Source organism: Leptopilina boulardi, unplaced genomic scaffold (genome assembly GCF_019393585.1).
Source record: "Leptopilina boulardi isolate dan_hultmark-lab unplaced genomic scaffold, ZJU_Lbou_2.1 LbouV2_330, whole genome shotgun sequence".
NCBI classification, from domain to species: Eukaryota; Metazoa; Arthropoda; class Insecta; order Hymenoptera; family Figitidae; genus Leptopilina; species Leptopilina boulardi.
In genome coordinates this window covers 526,438-550,870 of record NW_026137897.1, presented here as the reverse complement: position 1 = coordinate 550,870, position 24,433 = coordinate 526,438, and the positions used below count along the sequence as shown (strand labels likewise).

Below are 24,433 nucleotides of genomic sequence, written 5' to 3'. Positions count from 1 at the left end.
GAGTTTCTATTTCAAAATCGACGCTGTGAAAATTATAACAATTTTTTTGAGAGTAATTTTAATGCGTCCCATTCTTAATTTCTCTTGATACTCTTTTTTTTTTTTTTTTTTTTTATTCAAGTATGTATCAAAGAAAAGGATTCTTGTCGATGATATCACCCGGTATAGAAAACCGCGAAAGCTATTTTATAATATGTCAGTCTCGATTTTTATTGCTCTCTCTATCTCTCTCTTTTTTTTTTTTTTTTTTGATTCTTCTCCATATCCAATCGTCATCCCCGAGAGCAAGCAGTGGCATATGAGGGTGGGCTGACGAGTGGTAGGTTGTACCCGGAATACCCACCGCCGTGCCAAACACAGTGGGGTCTCCCTCTTATTCTAAATGCGACCACAGCGAGATGAGCAGAGATGAAATAATATCAAGAATAAGAGAGAGAGAGAGAGAAAGATAAAATTAACTAAGAAGAATAAAGAGAACGAGAGAAAGAGAGAAGGGAGAGGGATTCTATGAGAGGAAGAGGATCATGATCTTATCTAAGTGGTGAGGGATAAAAGGCGCAGCCAACTGCGATGATACCGTACGAGAGTGTCAGGATGGTTCAAGAGCTATAATAAAGCTCGTAGGGGGGAAAAACGTGGAATGCGGTGACCAGCAGGCCCACAAGAACACACACATACACACAACTTGGGCCCTTGCGATATGGGGACAGTGACATATGTCCCCCGCAGAGTCACACGCACGCTAAAACCACAGAAAGAGAGAGAAAAAAAAAGAGAGAATATTCTATTATCTTTCAATGTGTGAGGTGCATTTATGTCCTTATATCAATTTTAAAAAATCTTTTCTAGGGCATTCTCAAAAAAATTCATTTCGAATTTTATTGAAATTCTCAATAATTTACATATGTATTTATTTCTCTGAAATTTATTCAATTTATTAGAAATAATAATTTTTTAAATGAATTTGTCATAATTATAGCATATTTAACAGAATTTTTCTTTTTATACGAATTTTGAATTGACAAAATTTTCAGCTACAATGAATTTTTGTTTTTAAATTTTTATTTTACAATCATTTTCTTTACAAGATTTTTTTTTTTATTTAAAAAAGAAATTTATGTAATTTAACTGAATTCTCATTAAATTGTGATTTTATGTGATTCGAATTTTTAAATGACAATTTTCAATTTACCGAATTTTAATTTGTCTGAACTTTTATTTGTACGAATTTTTAAGACGCCGAATTTTTCTTTGTCTTAAATTACAAATAGCCGAACGAAAAATCGACAGAAAGAATTCGGCGCATTTTTGTAAAATTAACTAGAAATTAGAAATTATCAAGAAAATCGTAATTGCGGTCAATATTAAAAATTACGCAAAAATCTTTCTGTCGATTGTTTATTTGGATATTTGTATATAATTTCGGACAAATGAAAATTCGCGGGCATTCGGCGTTTTATGAAAATTCTATTAATTTTAAAAATTCGTACAAATTAAAATTCGGTGAATTGGAATTTCTATCATTTAAAAAAAAATTTGAATCACATAAAATTTGATTGATTGAGAATTCTTTTAAATTAAAATTCTTTTAAATAAAAAGTCAGATAAAGAAAATGTAAAATAAAATAATAAATAAAATTTTAATTAATGAGAATTTTTATTAAAGAATAATTTCCAATTATTGATGGAATTCGATAATTTGACAAAATTGCTATTTTTAATAAAATTTTGATCTAAAAAGCGAATTTTGATCTAAAATCAAAGTTTTTATCGAAAAAATTTACTTAACGGAATTTTTAATTTAACTGTGAAATTTCATAAAATATTTAACAGAACTTTTATTTAGCCGAATTTGTATTAACAGTAATTCTTATTTAGCAAAATTTTCCATTTAGCAGAATTAATATTTTACAGAATTTCCAAATAATTCTAGTTATATATAATTTTAAAATTTGGTTAAATAGAAATTCAAGTTAATAGAAAATTTAATTGAACTAAAAATTTCGTTGAATGGATATGATTTTTTTTTTGCAAATAGTTTTTTAAATTCAACTTTTAAAAAAAAAAAAAATTGGAAATTGGCAATTGGAAATTCAAGCTTAAATTTTAGGGAAATTTTTTTTATTTTATTTAACGAAATTTTTATATTTAAACGAATTTCTATAAATTATCAACTTAAAATTTCTGTTTTAATATAAAATTTCTGGATTAAATTTTTAATTAATTATTTATAAAGTAAAATTCGAAATAATAATTCGTTTAAATGAAAATTCCGTAAATTCGGATTGTATTTAAATTAAAAATTTCAGTAACGCTAAAAATTTCGCTTTGTTGATTTTTACAGGAGTGAATATATTTCTATTGTGTTGAAAAGTATTATTTTGAATTCATAAAATTTATTTAAAAAATTTTTATTTTCTTTTTTTTTTGCCATCATTAATCGTTTTCTTTTTCTCTCTCGAATCACCTAATATTCAAACCGGGAAAATTATGAAAGACATTAAACCTCTTTTGTGTTTGGACATAAGTCTCAAAAGAAGACACTAAGTGGCCTTTCATTTTGTTTCGTGTTTATCACTTGTAATAATCGTTTCTCGTCTGATGCGACCAACAAAAAAAATTTTTTTTTCCCCTGCTAGAAAGAGAAAGAGAGATAAGGAATTCATAATTATTTTTTTCGAATCAATTTTTTATTACTGGTAGTAATCTGAATTTTTAAAAAAAATTTGTGAAATCTTTTTTTAACATTTTGAAATATTCTCTTTATAAGTCTTATTTTTTAATTTATTTTATAATTTTTAATTATTTTTAAATAATTACGAAAATTCTTAATAATTCTATAGGTGAAATTATATTATTTTATAATCGATTTTATTTTATTTTCAAATGAGATAAATTTTGTTTGCATATCGTTTCATATTCGCCGCGAGAGTATATATTTAATTTAATTGTATTAGAGATTTTTGAATAATTTAATTATTGAGAATCGTGTGCGCGAAATTAAATTACAGAATTTATATAAAACTAAAATAAGATTTATGTCTTTTAGAATTAAATTTTCATTTATAAAATAAAAATAATATATGATATCCGGTTTAATTTACAAAATATTAAAATAAAAAACAAATTTCAAATTCTATATTTCAATTAAAAATTTAAAAATTTAAATAAAAAAATAGATACAAAAAATCGTTAATTAATTAACATTAAAAAAAAATTGTTTGATTTTTCGAAATTTGGAATTTTTTTCTTAGCTAATAAACATAGAAATCGAATCGTTATTTTTTTTCTATTGATTCGAGAAAAAAAAAATACGTGGTATTTTCATTTATGTCTTCGATATTAGAGATTTTGATTTCAAATTTCGAAGAAAGTCTCGACGACTTAAATCTTGATTTAATAATCTCTTTTTTCTCTCTCTTTCTCTCTTTTTTTTTGGGGGGGGGGATTTTATCTCAAGAACGTTATTACCATCCACCGATCGTATTTCATTACTATGATGACTTTCTTGAAAACTTGAATTCTCGGGTCAAACTTCGAGGCGTCGTTAAAGGCCATAACGAACGTAGTTAATATAATTAGTTACCAAACAGATTCACGCTCATCGCACACACAACAAACGGATTATCCTCCAAGAGGAGCCCATTCTTGACTAGAATTTATTGAGCGTTCCAAAAGACACCCTGCGGACCTCTCTTCCTCCTCACGCAGGTATTTTTTTACAAAAACAGTGTCAACTCGTAGGTAGCCCAAGCCGGATTATAGATCGTTAAATGTCCCTCTGTGTTGTCAAAATAAAACCGGTTGTCGCTAAACATCCCCATCTTATTAAGGTCGACAAGAGTTTTTTTTTTTTTTTCTCTCCTTTTTGGAAAAAAAAAATCTTTACTTTTTGATCAAGTTCCTTTTTACTTTAAAAAAGTATTAAATACACTGAGAGAAAATATTTTTAACTCCTTTTTATGGTTATCTTCCAAAACCATTATAATATAAGAGAAGGTGGAATTTCTAAATTGATGATATTCTTCGCCTTTTTGAAAAAAAAAAAAATTTGTGAAATAAAATTAGTAGTACTAAAATTTTATTAGATTTTTTTTTCGACTTACATTTATCATCGAAATGTGTGTTCACAATATTGGATCGTTAAATTTTATTAATTACCAACTACATTGTAAAAAAAAAAAATTCTCCACACATAGATTTCTTTTTATTTTACTTTTTAATTATTTCCTGTTTTTAAATATTTTCGTTTTGATAATATATTTTAGATATATGAATATTTGAGAAAACAAAATTTTTATATTTAAATAATTGGATAATTTAATTAGAGGAAAAAAAATTGTTTGAAAATTAAAACATTGACAGGCCTCTGATTATACGACTTTTTCCGATTTTTTTTCGACTTATTTTAATAAAATGCGACTTTTTCAACTTTTTTTTACAAAATTTTTTAATAAAATACGTCTTTTTTAGTATATACAATGCAGATCTTCTTCAAATCTTTTTTATTAAAATTTTTTTAATCTAAAAAAATTATAGCAAATAAAATTACCAAAAAATTTTCATTCGAAATCACTTGAAATTTAATTATTTCCAAAAATTGCAATTATTTTCAATGATTTTTAAAAATATTCTTCAAAAATTCAACTTTCTAAAATCATTTTTCACTTTAAAAGTTTTCAAATTATTGTATTTTTTTTCTGCAATTTACATAAAAAATTTTTTACTTAAATCATGATAAAAAATTTAATTATAAATCACTTGAAGTTCAATTAATTTCAAAAATCTAAATTGTAAATCTTTGAAAATTCAATAATTTTCTAAAATTTCAATTCAAAATCAATTAAAATTCAGTGATTTTCAAAATTTTCAATTTAAAATCAATTAAAATTCAATTATTTTCAACATTTTCAATTTAAAAACTTCTAAAATTTAAATTTAAAATCAACTAAAATTCAATTATTTTAAAAATTATTTAAAAAATAGGCCTCGGATTATACAACTTTTTCCGATTTTTTTTTCGACTTATTTTAATAAAATGCGACGTTTTCAACTTTTTTTACATTTTTTTTTTTTACAAAATTTTTTATTAAAAGACTTTTTTTTTAGTATACAATGCAGATCTTCTTCAAATCTTTTTTATTTTAATTTTTTTAATCTAAAAAAATTATAGCAAATAAAATTACCAAAAAATTTTCATTCGAAATCACTTGAAATTTAATTATTACCAAAAATTGCAATTATTTTCAATGATTTTCAATCTAAAATTTTTTGAAATTTAATAATTTCAATTATAACTCTTCTAAAATTCAAATCATTTAAAAAAATATTTTTTATTGTCTGAAATTTTTTTCACCATCAAAACTGACAAAATTTTTAATTCGAATAAATTGCTTAAATCAGACTTCAAAAAATTATAAAAAAAAATAGAACTTTAAGAATTTTTTTTTAGAAATTTTGAAAATTTTTCCTTAGTTCGATTCTGACATAGAATTCAATTTTCTTGATAATATTTTTATAAAATTATTCTCATTACAGAATTAATAAAGTGAATTTAATATATAATTTAAAATCGCCTTTTTTTTGGAAATCGACTAAAATGACTTTTTTTTGTTTCTTAAATTCGATCCGTGGTCTGCATTGATTTAGTTTTTTAAATTAAAAAAAAAATTTTTGTAATAATTACGAATAACTTTAATTATTAAGGTTTTTTTTTCAGTATTTATCTTCTATTTTTCATTTATACGAAATGAGAAATTCGCGGTAAATCTTGAGTATCGAGTCATAAAAATGAGTAGAAATTGAGGACGCGGCGATAATAATACAAATGACTGAGATGGTATATATAAGAATCATGGAGGCAGTAGATAACGAAGATGATGACAGCAACGATGATTTAATGCTGCGCGCCAGTTAATGGTCGAAAAGGCACGAAGCTATTCTTCAGGACCATTCACAACACACATATATACACAAATATTATATTTCGAGCCCTAAAGGCTGGAATACCCCCCGCAGATATTCAACTCGATAGCTCTTGGACCATCCAATTCATTTTTTTTTTTTTTTTTTAATTTTTTTTTTTACTTAGCTTTTTGCTTTATGGTAGCATTAACAATTATAATCGGCCCATTTTGAAGGAAAAAAAAAAACTATATATATTTACATATATCTGCGTACAAACACACACGTTTCGTCGCTTCTTGTCATTTGTGACCACCTTATAGAAAATATTAAGATTCAAAATGAAATTCCAAAACTGAGCTGTGTATTCATTTATATATATATATACAATCTGATGGAATGCTGACAAATTTATTTTCTCTATTTCTTCATATATTTTTTTTTTCAATTTTATGTTCTCTGATGAATTGAGTTAATTTTGACTTAATTTTATATATTTTCTATATATTATATATTTTTTATATTTTATATTTTCTAAACATAAAATTATTTCCAGCATTTCGTTTTTTTTTTTATTTGAATAGGTTTTTTTAAAAATTGAAAGGAAGGGGTTTTTTTTTTATATCTTTATGAAGAGAAAACAAAAGTAAGAAAAAAAAAATATTTTATTTTACCCAATTTATTTTCTCCATTTCTTTATATTTTTTTCAAAATATTTTCATTGAGTTAATTTTGACTTAATTTTTATAAAATTAAATATAAATTATACACAATTATTTTAAATATAAAAAATATATTATATAAAATTATTTCTTAGAATATTTGTTCAATTTTTTTTTAATTGCAAAATTTTTTTAAAAATCTGAAAAAAAGGATCGACATTTTTAATTGAAGAAAAAAAAATTAAAAAAAGGTCTCATTTAGAGATTTTTTTCGTAAATGTTTCTAATCGTGCGAAATTCCTGAGAGAAAATATTTAGAAATTCTTTTAAATATTGTATATAGCAGATTTATAATTTTATCTGACACATTATTTTTTCTTAACGTTTTTAAAAACCACATTTTATCGATTCTCGATGAATCCCCAACTTTGAATTTATATAAAATTTTGTTTTAATTTTTTTTTCACAATTTTTTTTTTTTTACCTTTAGAGAGAAATTTGGAAAAATAGTTTTCTAAACTGAATTTTCGATCGAAGTTTTTTCGATTCTTTTGCAAAAATTAATTAAATAAGTAAATTATAATAATTAAAATAAATATAAATATAATAATTGAATTAACAAGAGAAATTTATGTTTCAGGATTTGGCGCACCAATTAAACAATCTCTCTAGTTAAAGAAATATGAGTGATGAGATTATTATATTCTTAGAAAGAGTCTCCAATGGTTTATGAGTTCGTCGTCTCATATATATATAAATATAAAAAAAAACACCTTTCAGTTTTGTGTTCGTAAAAAAAAAAAACACATTTTTTTTTTCTCTCCAAAGCACACTGTCGAATTCTTTCCAAATTAACGAGCTTCTCGCCACCATAGTAAATTTTTTCGACACAGCTATAATTCATATTCACATAACAACCTTGAAATAAATATTACACTGCTACCGAGATGAAAATAATAATAATAATATCGAGATTTACGATGAATCTACTTATAAATATATAAATATCGAATAGATTATTATTTCTTCATGAATATGTGATTATGATTAGGAACAAGATTTGGAAGTTGGAAAATTTTATAAGAATTTTTTTGCTGAAAAAAAGAGTGATTAAAAAGTCACGGGAAAATGTTTTTGAAAAAAATTTTCTAAGAATTTGTCTACACATATATATATAAATATTGGCGAAGGAGAAATTCCAGCAGGTGTCCCTCCTCATCTTGAAATGAAAAGATAAAAATCTTTTTTGAGGCAGCATTTATCTTGTTGAAATCAAGCCACACCCGTTTGTCCACGAATCAGTCAAACTGAAGGGATGACCCTGTGTCATGTGAGAAAGGAGACGATTAATCAAATCTACAAGATTTTATAATACCAAAGTCGTCGATTGCGATAGTAGCGCGATATTGCTGATCGATTCTACAGGTGAATGAAATAAAGATCTTTTTTTATTTTTCATTTCTCAGAATGGTTCATTGTTGTATATATATATATATCTTTTGTATAAATGTATAACTTGAAATGCTTTTTCTGTTATGCAGTTGACGTGGGAATGACTGAGAATGATCCGAATTCGATTTCATATGCTTTTATTTCCAATACAACCTGCAAGAGGCGACTGGTGCGCTATTCACGTGAATATATAATCAAAATCTAATTTTTGATCGATCAAAAAATTGATTATTTAGCTGAATTCTCACAGGTATTGTAATTTTTTCTCTCTTTTTTTCTTGTTTTTTTTTTTTTTTTTTAGATATTTTTTTTCCTTTGACAGAATTTTATTTAAAAATTTATTTAGCCGATTTTTCTCAAATTAGTATTTGGCAGAATTTTTATTTAAACAAATTCTTGTTACAGAATTTTTATTTAATTAAAATTTTAATTAACAGAATTTTATTATTAAAATACCCGTAAATTTTCAGTTTAACAGAATTTTTTAAAACAATTTTCATTTCAAAGAATTCTAATTTAATTGAATTTTCATTTGTTTGAATTTTTATTTCATATAGAATTTTGAATTAAACAAATTCTCATATAACAGAATTTTTACTTAATTGAAATTTTAATTGACAGAATTTTTTTTTATTAAAATTCCTGCAGTTTAGTAAATTTTCAGTTTAATAGAATTTTTTAAATCAGAATTTCAAATAATTCAAGTTTAATTAAATTCTCATTAAGCCGAATTTTCATTTGTTTGAATTTTTATTTCATATAGAATTTTTACTTAACTAAAATTTTAATAACAAGAATTTTCTTTTTTAATAAAATTCCTGTAGTTTAGTAAATTTTCAGTTTAATAGAATTTTTTAAAATATAATTTTCATTTCAAAGAATTCTAATTTAATTTAATTTTCATTAAGCCAAATTTTCGTTTGTTTGAATTTTTATTTCATATAGAATTTTTATTTAACCGAATACTCATTTAAAGGAATTCTAATTTAACAGAATTTTTTTTAGTAGAATTCTCTTTTTACAGAATTTTAATTAAACCGAATTTGTTATGAATTTTTATTCGCGTGATTTTCTAAATGAAAATTCCGAATAAATTATAGATTATTCTTTTAAAATGAAAATTAAATTAAATTGAAATTTTATTAAATGAGAATTCTGCTTAATAATGATAATTTTAGTTTAATTACAATTCTTTTTAATGAAAATTGGATAAATATAAATTCTGTTAATTGAAAATTCTACTTAAGAAAAATGCAGGTAAATTAGAATTATTCTTTGAAATGAAAATTGTGTTTAAAAAAATAATTTAATAGTAAATTAAAATTTACGGAATTACAAAATTTTGAACAAAAAAAATAATCCGTCAAAGAAAGTTTGGTAAAGTATAAAAATTCTACAATATGAGAATTTGTTTAACTAGAAATTTTGTTGAATTCTAATTTTAAAAAATGAAAACTCTTTTAAAATTAAAATGCTGTAATACAGGAGAATTCGTTAAAATTGAGATTTTGTCAAATTCTAATTTAATAACAAAAATTTATATTTTTTATTGAAAAAAAAAAAATTATTGAATATTTTATTCAATTTCATTCAATTCTAATTCCGATTTTTATTTTATAATTTTAATAATAAAATATATAAATTTGCAAATAATATTGAAAATTTGTAAATATTTACAGAAATTTTTTTAAATTCTATCACAAAGTTTAATTATTGAACTTTCTATCAAATATATTTTCAAGTACACGATAACAAAACCACATTTTGTAAATTCAAAAGATTTTAATTTTTATTTATTTAAAATTGTATTATTATTTATTTATTTTATATTATTCTGATAATTTTTATTATTTGATATATTATTTTTATAATTTTTATTTTTTTGTAGATATGATTTTTTTTTTCCATTGTGTATATATACTTATTACAAAGTTTAACAATTTTTTTTTCACCACAAAATAAAAAAAAACTAACAGTGAATAAAAAATGATAATACAAAAAGTAAGATACAAAATTAAAATATAAAATTACAAAAAAAAATAACAAGACAAAGGTATACGGATATATACAAATAATAATATAATATAATTTTTATAATTTTATGTTTTTTGTAATTTCGCATTTAAAAATTGTCTCTTCTTTTATTTTTTATTATGTTTTTTAAATTTATTTTTATTTTCGGCTTAATTTTGTAAACAAAAAGGTTTATACGAAATTATATTATTCTTTATTTGAAAATCATTTACTTTTGAAATTTGTTTCAGGATATGAGGAGATGAACGAAACGAGAGGGGAGTGTGCGCGGAGCTTATAACAAATTTAAGCTGACATACACGGTCTCTCTACGGATGTCCATTTCGAAAATCAATTTGCGCGAGAGTTACGAGTACGTTTTAACGTTGAAAAGCAGCGGCGAGCCTCAGCGCGTATAATACGCAAAAGGAGATTAACCCGTGAAATAAATTCCAGGTGCTTTAAAAAAAAAAAAAAAAGAATTTCTCAAATTTACTCTCTCAAGGTGCGTATATTCAGATATATATAAGTGACAAGGAATCATTTGTCGCGTTATTAATAATTATAAAAAAAGGTGTGACCCCCACGCTTCACTCGTTATATTTTTTATATATATTATATATTGAAAATATTTATATGTATCTCAAAGTTGATTCTGCGGGATATCGCAGGTACGATAGAGAGCTGCAGGGGGTGACGTAAAGTTAACCGCTGGTTAATTATTGTCATCTCCTTTGGTCCTCTCTTTCTCTCACTCTATCCTAATACGCGCCATCAGGAGAATCCCTTGAGATTCACAAGGATCACGAACTACCGTGGTAGCATTCAATTAGCCTCGCGGCATGTAAAATATTATTATCCGACACTCTCCATATAAACTCGAGATATTTAGCTCGCGCTTTATATTTGGCAATCAAAATTTGCCAGCTGGTCATTGAAATAAGTTTTATTTTATCGTGTTCTAAAAGGAAATTTTTCATTGCTATTTAATATTTGCAGGCCTTGGATTATATATTTTTTCTGATTTTTTTTCGAAAATACAATTTTTTTCGACTTATTTTTATTTTTATTTAACAAATTTTTAATTAAATTTTCTCTAAATGAATTATTTACAAGAATTTTAATGAACATTTTTCGAAAATTCAATTATTTAATAATATTTTTTAATTATTTCATTAAAAATCGTTTGTCTGTAATTTGTAAAGAAAATATTTAGCAATTAAATTTTAGAAAAAAATTCCAATTTAAAAACTTTTGAAATTCAATTATTTCTAAGAATTTTTAATGTTTTAAATTAATTAAATTAAATTAAATTTTTTTCAATCATTTCAATTTCAAAAATTTGACAAAATTCTGAACTCATAAATAATTTGCAGAAATTAGATTTGAAATTTTTTTTTTAAAAATCAAATTTTTGAAATATTATCTAAATAAAGATTCTTGATAAATTCCTAGGCAATTATTCTCTGAATTAATTATTTTTCAAAAATTTTAATGAATTTCTTTACAAATTCAATTAACTTGAACAATATTTTCCAAATTAAAATTTTTTTGAAATTCAATAATTGTCAAAATTAAAAAAAAAAAAAACTAAAAAGTATGCTAAAATTTTACATATTTTCAATTTAATCGAATTTTTTGATTATAATTTAATTTTCACTTCAAACGCTGATTTTTATTTGGCAGATTTTTGTTTAATGGAATTTTTTTAAAGACGATTTGTTAAATTAAAAGAATTTCTATTCGTTTAGTAGAATTTTTATTTAGTCAAATTTTCATTCATGAAAAATTGTATATTTAACAAATTAGTTTAATTAATTCGGTCAAATAAAGATTTAGTGTAATGAAAATTCTGCCAGTTAAAAATCCGAAATTTCGTTAAACGAGAATTTATTATATATTCTAAAAATTCTACTAAGTAAAAATTTTGTTTAATAAATTTTTTTTTCAATTTTCAATTGAAAATTCGTTGAAATTTTTTTAAAATTTTGTCTAAAAAAATTCTTTTAGATATAGAATTAAATGAATTTTTCAATTAAATTTAATTTTTATTTTCGAACAACGATTTTTATTTGGATGATTTTTGTTATTTAATCGAATTTCTATTAAATCGATTTTTTAAATTGAAAGAATTTCTATTCGTTTGGTAAAATATTTATTTAGTTGACTTTAATTTAAAAATTTGTAAAACTTAATTTTTGTCCAACAAATTTTTTGACTATTAAAACTAAAAAGTATGCCAGCATTTTAAATTGCTTAAATTAGACTTCAAAAAATTTCAAAAATTGAAATTGAAGAATTTTTTTTTAGAAATTTTTTCTAGTAAAAGTTACTCTATATTTTTTTTTATATCGAATTCCTTCTTAATCTAAATATTTTATAGTAGAATTTTTATTTAACTAAATTTGAAAATTCGAAAAATTAAATTAATAAAGTTACTATGTCAAATAAAAATCAATAAGTTTAAAAAAATATTTCAAATCAGCCAAATTTAAAAAAAAAAAAATTTGAAAAATTTCTCTAAGTTTGAAAAATTGATTATATGTGAAAAATTGTATAATAGTAAAATTAATAAACAAATAAATAAATCCGAATCTAAATCAGAGAGCGAAGACACATTGATTCTATATACATATATATATATATATATATATATATATTTATGTATAAATGACGACGTTACTAATCGTCTTGGAGGCAATCTATAATTCCTCAACGAGATTAACTTCCTTACGTTGAATATGGCGACATTCAAAGTCGATATCTGTAGAGCTATTGAATTAATTTCGACGACTATGTTGGAAGACGGATTGCGGATAATTAATTCCCTAAACCATCTTTACTAATTCATCGTCTAATGAACCTAACAGTTCTCTGCATATATGTATATTCATTTTAATTTTGAAATTCCCTACGATCTTCCCTTATATATGCAGCGATAAAAACGGTGAAGATTCGAAAATATTTATCGAACAAATATCCAAAAAAAAAAAGTATTCTATTATTATTTTTACAATTTTTATTATATTCTATCATTTTTATTGTTATATTAATTATAATTTATAATAATTGTAATAATAATAAAATTATAGTGATTTTATTTTTTCTACAGATTTATTTATTTATTATTATAACAATAATTGTAGTAATAAAAAAAATAGAGTATAATAAATAGATAATTTTTATTTATTTTCTTTTTTTTTTGTTTATTTTATTTATTTGAAAAATTTAGGGTAGTGTTATATATATTTTTTATTTATAGAAAAAAACGCCCTTGATGTTTTTATCTGAATTTTCATGGTCCCAGTGATTTAGAAAATTAATGTGTTTCATAATTCGACACGACTCAGTTATTTTAATCTAAAAAAATAGTTTCGATAAGCATCTCGTTTCTGAAAACACACCCCAAGGGCTGTTATATGATGCAAATGTTGTCATATGATGAATATATATACATATATATTATATTATAAAGTTAAAAAGCCACTAGAGAAATAGAAAAAAAAATTGTTTACACTCTTTAACCCACGATATTTAAAAGGTGTAATAATTTTTGTTAACTAGAATTTTATTTAGTTTGAAGTTTAATTTTTTTTCAATTTTCAAATATATGTTTTTAATTCACATCATTTTTCTTATTTTTCAATTTAATAATTTAAAAAATCACAATTTTAAAAAAACAAATTAAAAAACAAATATAATTATTATATTTGTTTAATTTATGTTTTTTTAAAATTGTGGTTTTTTAAATTTCATTTTTTGAATTTTAATTTTAAGACTAGGTGATTATTTTAAATTTGTTTATTATTATTATTGCTAATTAATGTTATTTTCTACAGGAAATTTACATAGAGTTTACGAGAATGATGACTATGGATTTTGGAGTTTTAAATGTCTGCGGATTATCGTGGAAAAATTATGATCCGAATGGCGCTATATTCGATAAAAGAGACGAAAATTTTGCTGAAGAGAAAAAAGAAATATATAATATATATTTCGAAGACTAATCCATTGCGAGGTAAATTTTCAGTCTATAAAAATATGAAGAAATATTTTAATTAAAAGAATTTTATTACACATAATTAAATTTTTAGACGAATTTTCATTTTTCGAATTAGCCTTTAACGTATATTCTTTTTTATAAAATTTTTAGATACCGGAACTTTTATTTGGTAGAATTTTTAATTCACAACATTTATTTTTACCCAAGTTTTTATTTTAAAAAATTCTAATTTAACCAAATAACTATTAAATTATAACTATTATTTTAACCAAATATTAAATTAATATAATTTTCATTCAACATTTTAAGTCATAGGAATTTTGAAATGTAAAAATTTTTAATTCACAGAATCTTCATTTGTTCGAATTTTTATTTGCACGAATTTTTATTCGATATAATTCTTAAAAACGAAGTTTATTCATTTATCTGAAATTGCAAAGATCCGAATATATATGCAATTAATAAAAAAATTTCGACGCGATTTTAAAAATTTTAAATTCGAAATTATATCGCAAGAAAATCGTATGATTGATAAATTTTTAAAACATCGCCGAAATCTTTTTGTCAATTTATTTGGTAATTTGCAATTTTGGATAAATGAAAATTCGCCGTTTTGTGAATTTTATCAAATATAATAATTCGGACAAATAAAAATTCGGTGAATTGGAAATTCTAGGATATAAAAATTCTGAAAAATTCGAAACACTTAAAATTCTATTGAATGAGAATTATGCTAAATATTATTTAAAAAATGCTAAAAATAAAAAGTGCCCTTAATTAAAATTCTGTTAAATAAAAATTTATTTTTTATAGAAAACGTGCGTTTTAAAAAATTGTTGCTAATTGAATTTCTGAATTTTATAAAAATTCAGTTTCAATAAAAATAAAGTTGAACCAGAAATTCAATAATAAATGAAAATTCGGTAAAATACAAAAACTAAATTATTTTCAATTAATAGTTAGTTAAATAAAAAATTCTCTTAGTCTGAATTAAATATTTTAAATTCTGTTAAATACACTGGAAAAAAATTTATTTGTTTGAAATACACGATTACAATTATCAAATAATTATATTTATTTGTATTAAATAATTATCATTTGAGATGGTATTTTTTTCAAATACAGAAATTAGTGGTTCAAATACAATTTATTTAATTTAAATAAAATTTATTTGGTACAAGTAAATATTTATTTGATAATAGTCGCAAGTAATTGAGTATTTGAGTCAAATAAATTTTTTTTTCAGTGTAATTATTTCAATAATTTTCAATTTTAAATATTCTGTTGAATAGAATAAAATTAAATAGAAAATTCGGTGATAAAAAATATTAAAATTAAACATTTTTTTTAGTTCTGATAAATTCTGATAATTAGAATAAAAGTCTTTTCTCTCTTTTTAATGAAAATTTTTTGCAATATAGTCGTTCTCACAGAAGAAAAAGGATGAAGTGATTTTTCTTTTTCCTGAAAAAAAATGTCATTTTCAATGAGAGAAAGAGAAATGAAAAAAAAAAAATGTTCTTGTGATGTGAGGAGATACTCCACTTTTGAAATTCGTGTGAAAGTGTGATGTTGAATTTTCTCGAGGGCTAACATACAAGAAGCTTTGCGCGACAGAAGACACACGTTGCCATCGGGTTGTCTGGCTGATTTCCTCTGGCATGAGAGAGAGTAGTTGCAGTAGTAGTAGTAGTAGTAGTACTTTTAGTGATCCCATGGGTGGAAGGTTGAACGGTGCTCGAAATGGGGATGAAGAGGAGGGATGGAAATCGGGGGTGCGATTCGAGAAAGAAGAGTCTGTGTGAGACAGAGAGAGAATATTTCAAAATGAGACAAGAGAGAAAGTGAGAGAAAGAAATAAAGGGGGGAAAGAGAGAGAGAGAGAGAGTTGGAGAGAGCGCCGGAGCGTGTAATTGAGTCCCGTGCGCGATCGCTACTTTATCGACCCCCTTAAAACTTCCCTTCTCTGGTATATTCTCTGGTATCACTAGTGTACTATACCAACCAATTTCGCGTCGAAACCATCCCTAAAAACACCCCCTTTCACGTACCGACACACCACTCGTTTCGCACTCTCCCACTACTCTTTCTCTCTATCTCTCGATAGTGTGGAACATTTTCACGAGGGACGACGTTGCTCAAAATTGATGAAAATGATCTGATCTTGTTTCATTTCCCTAAATTATATATTCTCTTTCTCCTATTCTCCTATTTTTATACGGAGAATTCTAATTATTTTTGGTCCCAATTTCGTAAACAAATTGTTGAATTACGAAAAAACAAAATTTTTAATAAACTTTTATTATATTTACAAAACAAAATCTAAACTGTAAGGAATTTTCTCGCATTTGTGTCAAATTTTTGCTAATTCAAAAATAGAAAAAATTACTGAAATAGAGAAAAAAATCTTAGTACATGAATTTCCCATAAAAATCATTAATTAGAGTTTTTTTTTTTATTTCGAAGTATTTTATTGAAAATAATGTATTTTTTGAATTTTCAATTTATATGAATTAAAAGTTTGGCAGGTTTTTTTTTAATATGCGAGTTTTTTACATAAAACAAAATTTTTAGCCAACGAATTTTTGTCAGAATTTTCATTTTACAGTCATTTAATTTATATGACTTTTCATTTAATAGAATTATAATGGAAATTTATGTAATTTGAATTTTTAAATGACAAAAATTCTAATTCACGGAATTTTAGTTTGTTCGAATTTTTAATTGTAAAAATTTTGAAGACGCCGAATTTTCATTTATCCAAAATTACAAAAATGACAGAAGCAAAAATTATTTTATTAAAAATTATTTGTTTTTTAAGACGAATTTTCAATTTACGAATTACAAATTTGGTAGATTTTCATTTTTTACACAAATTTTTACATAACAAAATTTTTAACTATCGAATATTTGTTTGGAAAAATTTTTATTTTTAGTCATTTTCTTCACATGACTTTTCATTAGAAAGAAATTTTAATCGATATTTTAAATGACAATTATAATTCATAGAATTTTAATTTGTGCGAATTTTTATTTGTATACGAATTTTTAATTTATAGAATTTTTAAAACACCGAATTTTCATTTGTCTTAATTTTTATTTGTACGAATTTTTAATTAATAGAATTTTTAAGACGCAAAATTTTTATTCGTCCAAATATTTAATTGATATAGAATTTTAATTTGTCCTAATTTTTATTTGTTCGAATTTTTATTTGTACAAATTTTTAAGACGCCGAATTTTCATTTATCCGAAATTACAAAAATGACAGAAGTAAAAATTATTTTATTAAAAATAATTGTTTTTTAAGACGAATTTTCAATTTACGAATTACAAATTTGGTAGATTTTCAATTTTTTATACGAATTTTTCCATAGCAAAATTTTTAGGCACCAAATTTTTGATAGAATTTTTATTTTACATGACATGAAATTTTAATTCGTCGATTTTTAATTTGTACGAATTTTTAAGACGCCGGTTTTTATATTGTCCGAATTTTTATTTGTATTTGTAATCAGAATTTTCTTTTTTTTAAATATATTTTCTAATTGATCAATTTTTTTTTTTTTTTTTTGTTAAAATTTTCCATTTTTGTCAAGCTACGAAAATTGGACATAAAATACTCATATTTTGAAAATATAAAATTGCAATAAATTTTTTTGAATAAAAAAAAATATATAAATGAGAATATTAGAATAATAAACATAAAAGAAAAATAGAGTTCTTTCTAAATATATCTAATATTTGGATAAAGATATTCTCAATTTGAAAATCTCGATCGTTTTTAGAAAATTTCTAAATTTTCCTCACAGAAACTATATATATATATATATATATATAAATAAAAAAAGTGTGTTATTTGTTCAAAGATACACACACATACACATGAGTTTTTTTTTTCTCCGCAGAAAATACACAAAAGTTGATTTCGTTTCAGTAAAAATAAAAAATAAAATTCTTTGATATACTTTATTTCTTTCTATCAGAAACTGTGCGATACTGTCTTCCAATTTGCTTCGATTTCCGAAATAAAATGTAACTTTGCTTTTTCGCCGTACGGAAAATGAAAACCAATTGTTTTTCTCTTATATATATAGAGAGACAGAGATGCGAATAAATATTTCGAGAAAATTGGGAACTTAGAAAAATAATTTGAATTTAAAAATTGGAAAATAGAAAAAATTGATCAATTAGATAATTAATGAAAAAAATTAAGTTACAAAAATTCCAATTTAATAAAATAAAAAATTTGCTAAATTATTTTCAATTAATAGTTAGTTAAATAAAAATTCTGTTAGTCTGGCAAATAAAATTAATTATGTTAAATTTTGCTAAATAATTATTTCAATGTATAAAATTTCAGCTAAATAAATATTTTGTTAAATAGAAAATTCGGTGACAATAGCAATACTCTCTTTATTAATTTTAATTAATAAAATAAACTTTATTAATTTTTCAAAACAAAATTCTAATTTTTGAATATTTAATTTCTCTTATATATATCTAAATGACAGGTCTAAATTGTTGAATATTTTGGACGCTATTTATAAATGAGTTATAACATATTGCTTTAAAAAATGTTCCAGTGATTCGTTGCAAGTCAAAAGACAAGTCAAACGAATTCCTGCTGGGCGCAGATCAAAAGGGACCCCATATAACGACCGTGCGATAAATGATCGTATTAAACGCTAAACATCTTATACATATATATATATAAATGCTTCAAGAAGAGGAAAGACAAGATTCCATCAATCTTCAGCAAGTGCCGATTATTTCAGTGAGTTTTATATTTATCTAAAAAGCCTAAAAACGCGCTCGATAAACAGGAAACTTGCCGATGATAGAAAGCAGACTCATTTAATTTTCTTCATTTTGATAAAATCGACTATAAAAAAACGGATCACGGTATATGAACACGATAATTTTTTAGATTAAGTCGCACTTAAAATTTTCTGATTCTGGCAAGTCGAATACACAGTGTGTATATGGAAAAAAAAGAATCCAGAGCTTCTATTTCCCTTTTTTTTTGTTATCTCTTTTGAAAAAGAACACAATTCGTTTGAATATTAAATTCTAGAATGAAAATTTGATTTACATATATACAAATTGGGGAGAAAATTTAGTTTACCTTTATTTTAAAGTATTTTATTAGAAATAATTTTTTTTAGACAAATTTTCAATTTACGAATTACAAATTTGGTAGATTTTCATTTTTTACACAAATTTTTACATTACAAAATTTTTAACTACCGAATTTTTGTTTGGAAAAATTTTTATTTTTAGTCATTTTCTTCATATGACTTTTCATTTGAAAGAAATTTTCATTGAATTTTTAAATGACAAAAATTATAATTCATGGAATTTTAATTTGTATACGATTTCTTATTTGTACGAATTTTTAAGACGCCGAATTTTAATTTGTCCGAATTTTAATTTGTACGAATTTTTAATTGATAGAATTTTTAAAACACCGAATTTTCATTTGTCTGAATTTTTATTTGTACGAATTTTTTAATTAATAGAATTTTTATTTGTCCGAATTTTTAATTGATAGAATTTTTAAGACGTTGAATTTTCATTTGTACGTATTTTTAATTGATAGAATTTTTATTTGTACGAATTTTTAAATGATAGAAATTTTAAAACACCGAATGTTCATTTGTACGAATTTTTAAGACGCAGAATTTTTATTTGTCCAAATTTTTAATTGATAGAATTTTTAAGACGTTGAATTTTCATTTGTACGTATTTTTAATTGATAGAATTTTTATTTGTACGAATTTTTAAATGATAGAAATTTTAAAACACCGAATGTTCATTTGTACGAATTTTTAAGACGCAGAATTTTTATTTGTCCAAATTTTTAATTGATAGAATTTTTAAGACGTTGAATTTTCATTTTGTACGAATTTTAATTTGTACGTATTTTTAATTGATAGAATTTTTAAGACGCCGAATTTTAATTTGTCCGAATTTTTAATTGATAGAAATTTTAAAACACCGAATTTTCATTTGTACGAATTTTTAAGACGCAGAATTTTAATTTGTCCTAATTTTTATTTGTACGAATTTTAATTTGTACGTATTTTAAATTGATAGAATTTTTAAGATGCTGAATTTTAATTTGTCCTAATTTTTATTTCTACTAATTTTTAATTGATAGAATTTTTAAGACGCAGATGTTGCCTTTTATCTGAAATTACAAAAATAACCGAACAAATAATCGATAGAAAAATTTCGGCACAATTTTTCAAATATTGACCAAATCACGATTTTCTTGAAAATTTCTAATTGGCCAATTTTTGTTAATTTCTATGTCGTTTGTTTGTTCGATTATTTGTAATGTCAAATGAAAATTCGGTGTCTTAAAAAATTTTATATAAATTAAAATTCAATGAATTAAAATTTATGCCATTTAAATAATTTAAGTCGATAAAATTCGATTGAATGAAAATTCTGTTCAATTAAAATTCGCTTAAATTAAAATTCTTTTAAATAAAAAAAATTGTAAAATAAAAATTCCGGCAAAAATTTTGGTAGTTAATAATTTTGTTAAGGAAAAATTCGTATAAAAAGAAAATTCTTTTAAATGCTAAAAAAAAAGTTCAAAAAATGAATATATTTATCTAAAATATAATAATTTCTAATAGAATAATTCTTTAAAATAAAAATTCTAATTAATGATTCTTATGCGCCCTTTTTAGATATTTTCATATTTCACAATGATTTTCTAAAATAATTATTTAAAAATTATTTCAAAAATAAATTATTTCTTTCTTGATAATTGTTGATAATTGTTTAAAGTTAAAACTTTTTTTTTAAATTATTAACTGTAATTATTTTTTGTATAATAATCATGTGAGTTAATTTTTAAAGTTGTTGTGTCAAACTTCAAATTAACTTACATATTATAATTACATATAGAGTAAAATAATTACAATTAGTAATAATAAGAAATTTATGAACTTTTAAACAGTTATGATGTTATATATGAACAATTATCAAAAAAGAAATAATTTTTTATTAATATTTCTTTTTTTTTTAAATTAAATTCGTGGTTGAAATATAATTAGAGAAAATTGTTGTGAATTATTTTGGAAAAAAAATTATTATTAGAGAAAGGAAAAGAATTATATATATATTCAGCTCCCTTTTTTGCTTATATTAGGCGGTGAAGATGATTCGGTATTCTTGTAATGCAAAGATTCATCCGTAAGGTTAAAACGAAATTGTTCAGTACGTGACATTTTATATACATTGGTGTATATATGTATACCGCGAGAGTTGAAACGTAAGGGAGTTAAAACGCGATCCAATTTCTCAGGCCATTGAGTGCGGCGAATACCATCTGTCTAACGCGTGCCCGGAGCTTTTTACAGGCGAACCGTGAAATGCGCAAACAGAAGGCTCGAGCTTCTTTACATTTTAATCAAATCATTTCTCTATTATGCGCATCAGGCACGCTGCCTTAAAGGATCTCACGGGACCGAAGGGTTTAATCTGCTTTTATTTTCTCTGATTCTACTTTTTTTTTTTCCTTTTTCTCTTTTTTTTCGTTTCTTTTCTTTCTCATTTCTTCTATTTTCTTCTCTTTTCTTCATTTTATCTCTTTTCTTTTTTCTCTTTTTTTATTTTTCTCTTTCTTTTCTCCATTTTCTTTTCTCCAGGAGAAAGCTTCTTCTTTTCCATCGAATAATGTCTCCTTGGTTTTATTTTCTTCCACCCTCCAGTGTTTTTTTTTTTTTTCGTTTTCTTCCTTTTTTTTCCAAAGAGCTTTAGGGACAAACGAACCATAGCCGAGATTCATCTCCCCCTTTTTTTAGAGTCGTGGTACTTGCACCCCTAATGCCAACCCCCGGGAAATTTAATTGTGCGACCATCGACGGGTTCTCTGTTTGTATTTGATTCAAATATATGTATATATATTGGTTAATGACTCCTCGTTAAAGCTGTAATGACAGACCGCCTGCAACAACAATTAATCAACTCGCGGCAGGGCTTAGTTTACAAGTATTTTTAAATCATTTTTTGGAACGCGATTTTCATTTGAATATTTCAGAAAAAAAAAATTTACAGTATTGATATATAATTAATTTTTATTCGAAGTCGATTTTAAAGTCAATTTTCAAGCTGTTTTTTGGGGAATTAAAATTAGATTTTCGATTATTATTGAATTTAGATTTATTTTTTCCATTTTTTATATTTATTACAAGGATTTACAATTTTTTTTTCTCGCAAACTTACATTGAAAAAAAAAATTTATATTTGATTCAAATACTTGATTACTTGACTATTATCAAATAAATATAACCAAATAATTTTTATTTAAATTAAATAAACTGTTTTTGAACCAATAATTTTTGTATTTGAAATAAATATACCATTTAATTGACAACAAATTATAATTATTTGATACAAATAAATATTTATTTGACAATAATCAAGTAATCGTTTATTTGAATGAAATAAATTTTTTTGTCAGTGTAAAAAAAAACTAACAGTAAATAAAAATGGTAATATAATGTAATATAGAAAATTAAAATATAAAATAACAAAAACAAGAAGTATTTTCTGTTATATTATATTAATTATATTTTATTAATTAGAAATCTTCCACTATTTCGTTTTTTTTAAATATATTTTTGAATAGTTTATAGTAATTTTTTTAAAAATTTAAAAAATGTGTTTACGGTCACAGTATTTTTTTTTATAGATTTTCGTAATATAAACAATTTAGGCGCGGAAACGATTTTTCAATTTTTCTGTTAAAAAAAAATTAATAATACTATATATAGAGAAAAAAAAATTAAAAAAAGAAAAATTATTATTTCTAGTATTTTTTATAAATATTCGTAATAAAATTTTTATCCGCGGAAACGAATTTCAAATTTTCTGTTAAAAAAGTAAATAATTTGTAATAATACAATGGATAAAGAAGAGAAGAAAAATTAAGTTTTCTAGTATTTTTTTTTTTAGATATTTGTAAAATATAAACATTTTTATCTTCGGAAACAAATTTTCGATTTTTCTCTGTTTAAAAAAAAAATATTAATAGTAATAATACAATAGATAAAAAAAATAAGAAAATAAAAAAGGAAAAATTAGGATTTCTAGTATTTTTTTTTTTATAAATATTCGAAAAATAATTTAAATTTTTTTATTTTTATCCCTGGAAACAAATTTCAAATTTACTGTTAAAAAAATAAATATTAATAGTAATAATACAATATAGATAAAAAAAAAGGAAAAATTATGATTTCTTGTATTTTTTTTTATAAATATTCGTAATATATAAGCATTTTTATATCCGCGGAAACGAATTTTAAATTTTCTGTTAAAAGAATAAATAATAATAGTAATAATAAAATAGATAATAAATAAAATAAATGTAAATAAAAAATGGAAAAATTAGGATTTCTAGTATTCTTTTTTTTTATATAAATATTCGTAATATTTAAGCATTTTTACGCGCTGTAACGAATTTACAATTTCGCTGTTTAAAAAAAAAATAATAAGAATAGTAATAATAATAATAATAATAATAATAGTAAAGCAATAGATAAAAAATATAAAAAGATTAATTAGGATTTAATTTAATAAAATAGAAAAAATAATTTAATACACTAAAAAAATTTTTTTTTTTGATTCAAATAATCGGTTACTTAAATAGAAATAAATATTTTTTTGTATTAATTATTTTTGAGTCACATTTGTTTAAAATACAAAAATTATTGATTCAAAAATAGTTTATTTAATAGTATTTATTTGTTTTCAAAAATTATTTGGTTCAAGTAAATTTTTATTTGGTAATCAACGGATTATTTGAATCAAATAAATTTTTTTTTTTCATTAAATGAATAAAATAAATAGCACAATTGATAAAAAAAAAAAAAAATCGTAAATCTAAATCGTGCAGAATTAAATAATATATATATATACTTATAAAATGAAATTAAAAAAAAAAAAATAGTATATTAAATATTTCAAAAAGAAATTGTATTTGTTTTCAAATGAAATGATTTTTCTTTCTTTTTTTTTCAGATTTGAAAAGTCAATTTGTCGGTGGCCGCACGCGATTAGGAAGCAGTAAATCTGTATTTTCTCTCTCTCTCTCTTTCTAAAGAGATTGTTCTCTTTGCAAAAGGGCGCCATGTGACGTTCAGTAGCGCTTTTATATGGGTCATTTTAAAGGAGGGGAAAAGATGAAGAGAGGAAGGTTTTGGTGAGTGTATAACTGAATACATTCAAATATGTTGTGTATTTCCCTATATGTATTTTGCTTTCGTCCTTTTTGTCTTTCTCTCTAGGGCCTGGGCAGAGGGTTATATAATAATAATGACGACACGGTGGTTTTGGTAGGATTTCGATGCGACATGTGGTAGCCTCGTATATAGAGTTG

At 23.0% G+C, this 24,433-nt stretch overlaps 1 protein-coding gene across 1 annotated transcript in view; it reads left to right on the top strand.

The window, feature by feature from the left end:
* The window catches only part of LOC127285238 (uncharacterized), an 87,004-nt gene that overhangs the window by 38,378 nt on the left and 24,193 nt on the right, over nucleotides 1-24,433 (top strand). The window contains exons 7-12 of the transcript XR_007843574.1: nucleotides 7,207-7,991; nucleotides 8,108-8,268; nucleotides 10,283-10,536; nucleotides 13,871-14,049; nucleotides 18,621-18,811; nucleotides 24,076-24,256. The gene's annotated coding sequence lies outside the window, so the exon portion shown is untranslated. The remainder of the gene's footprint in view (nucleotides 1-7,206; nucleotides 7,992-8,107; nucleotides 8,269-10,282; nucleotides 10,537-13,870; nucleotides 14,050-18,620; nucleotides 18,812-24,075; nucleotides 24,257-24,433) is intronic.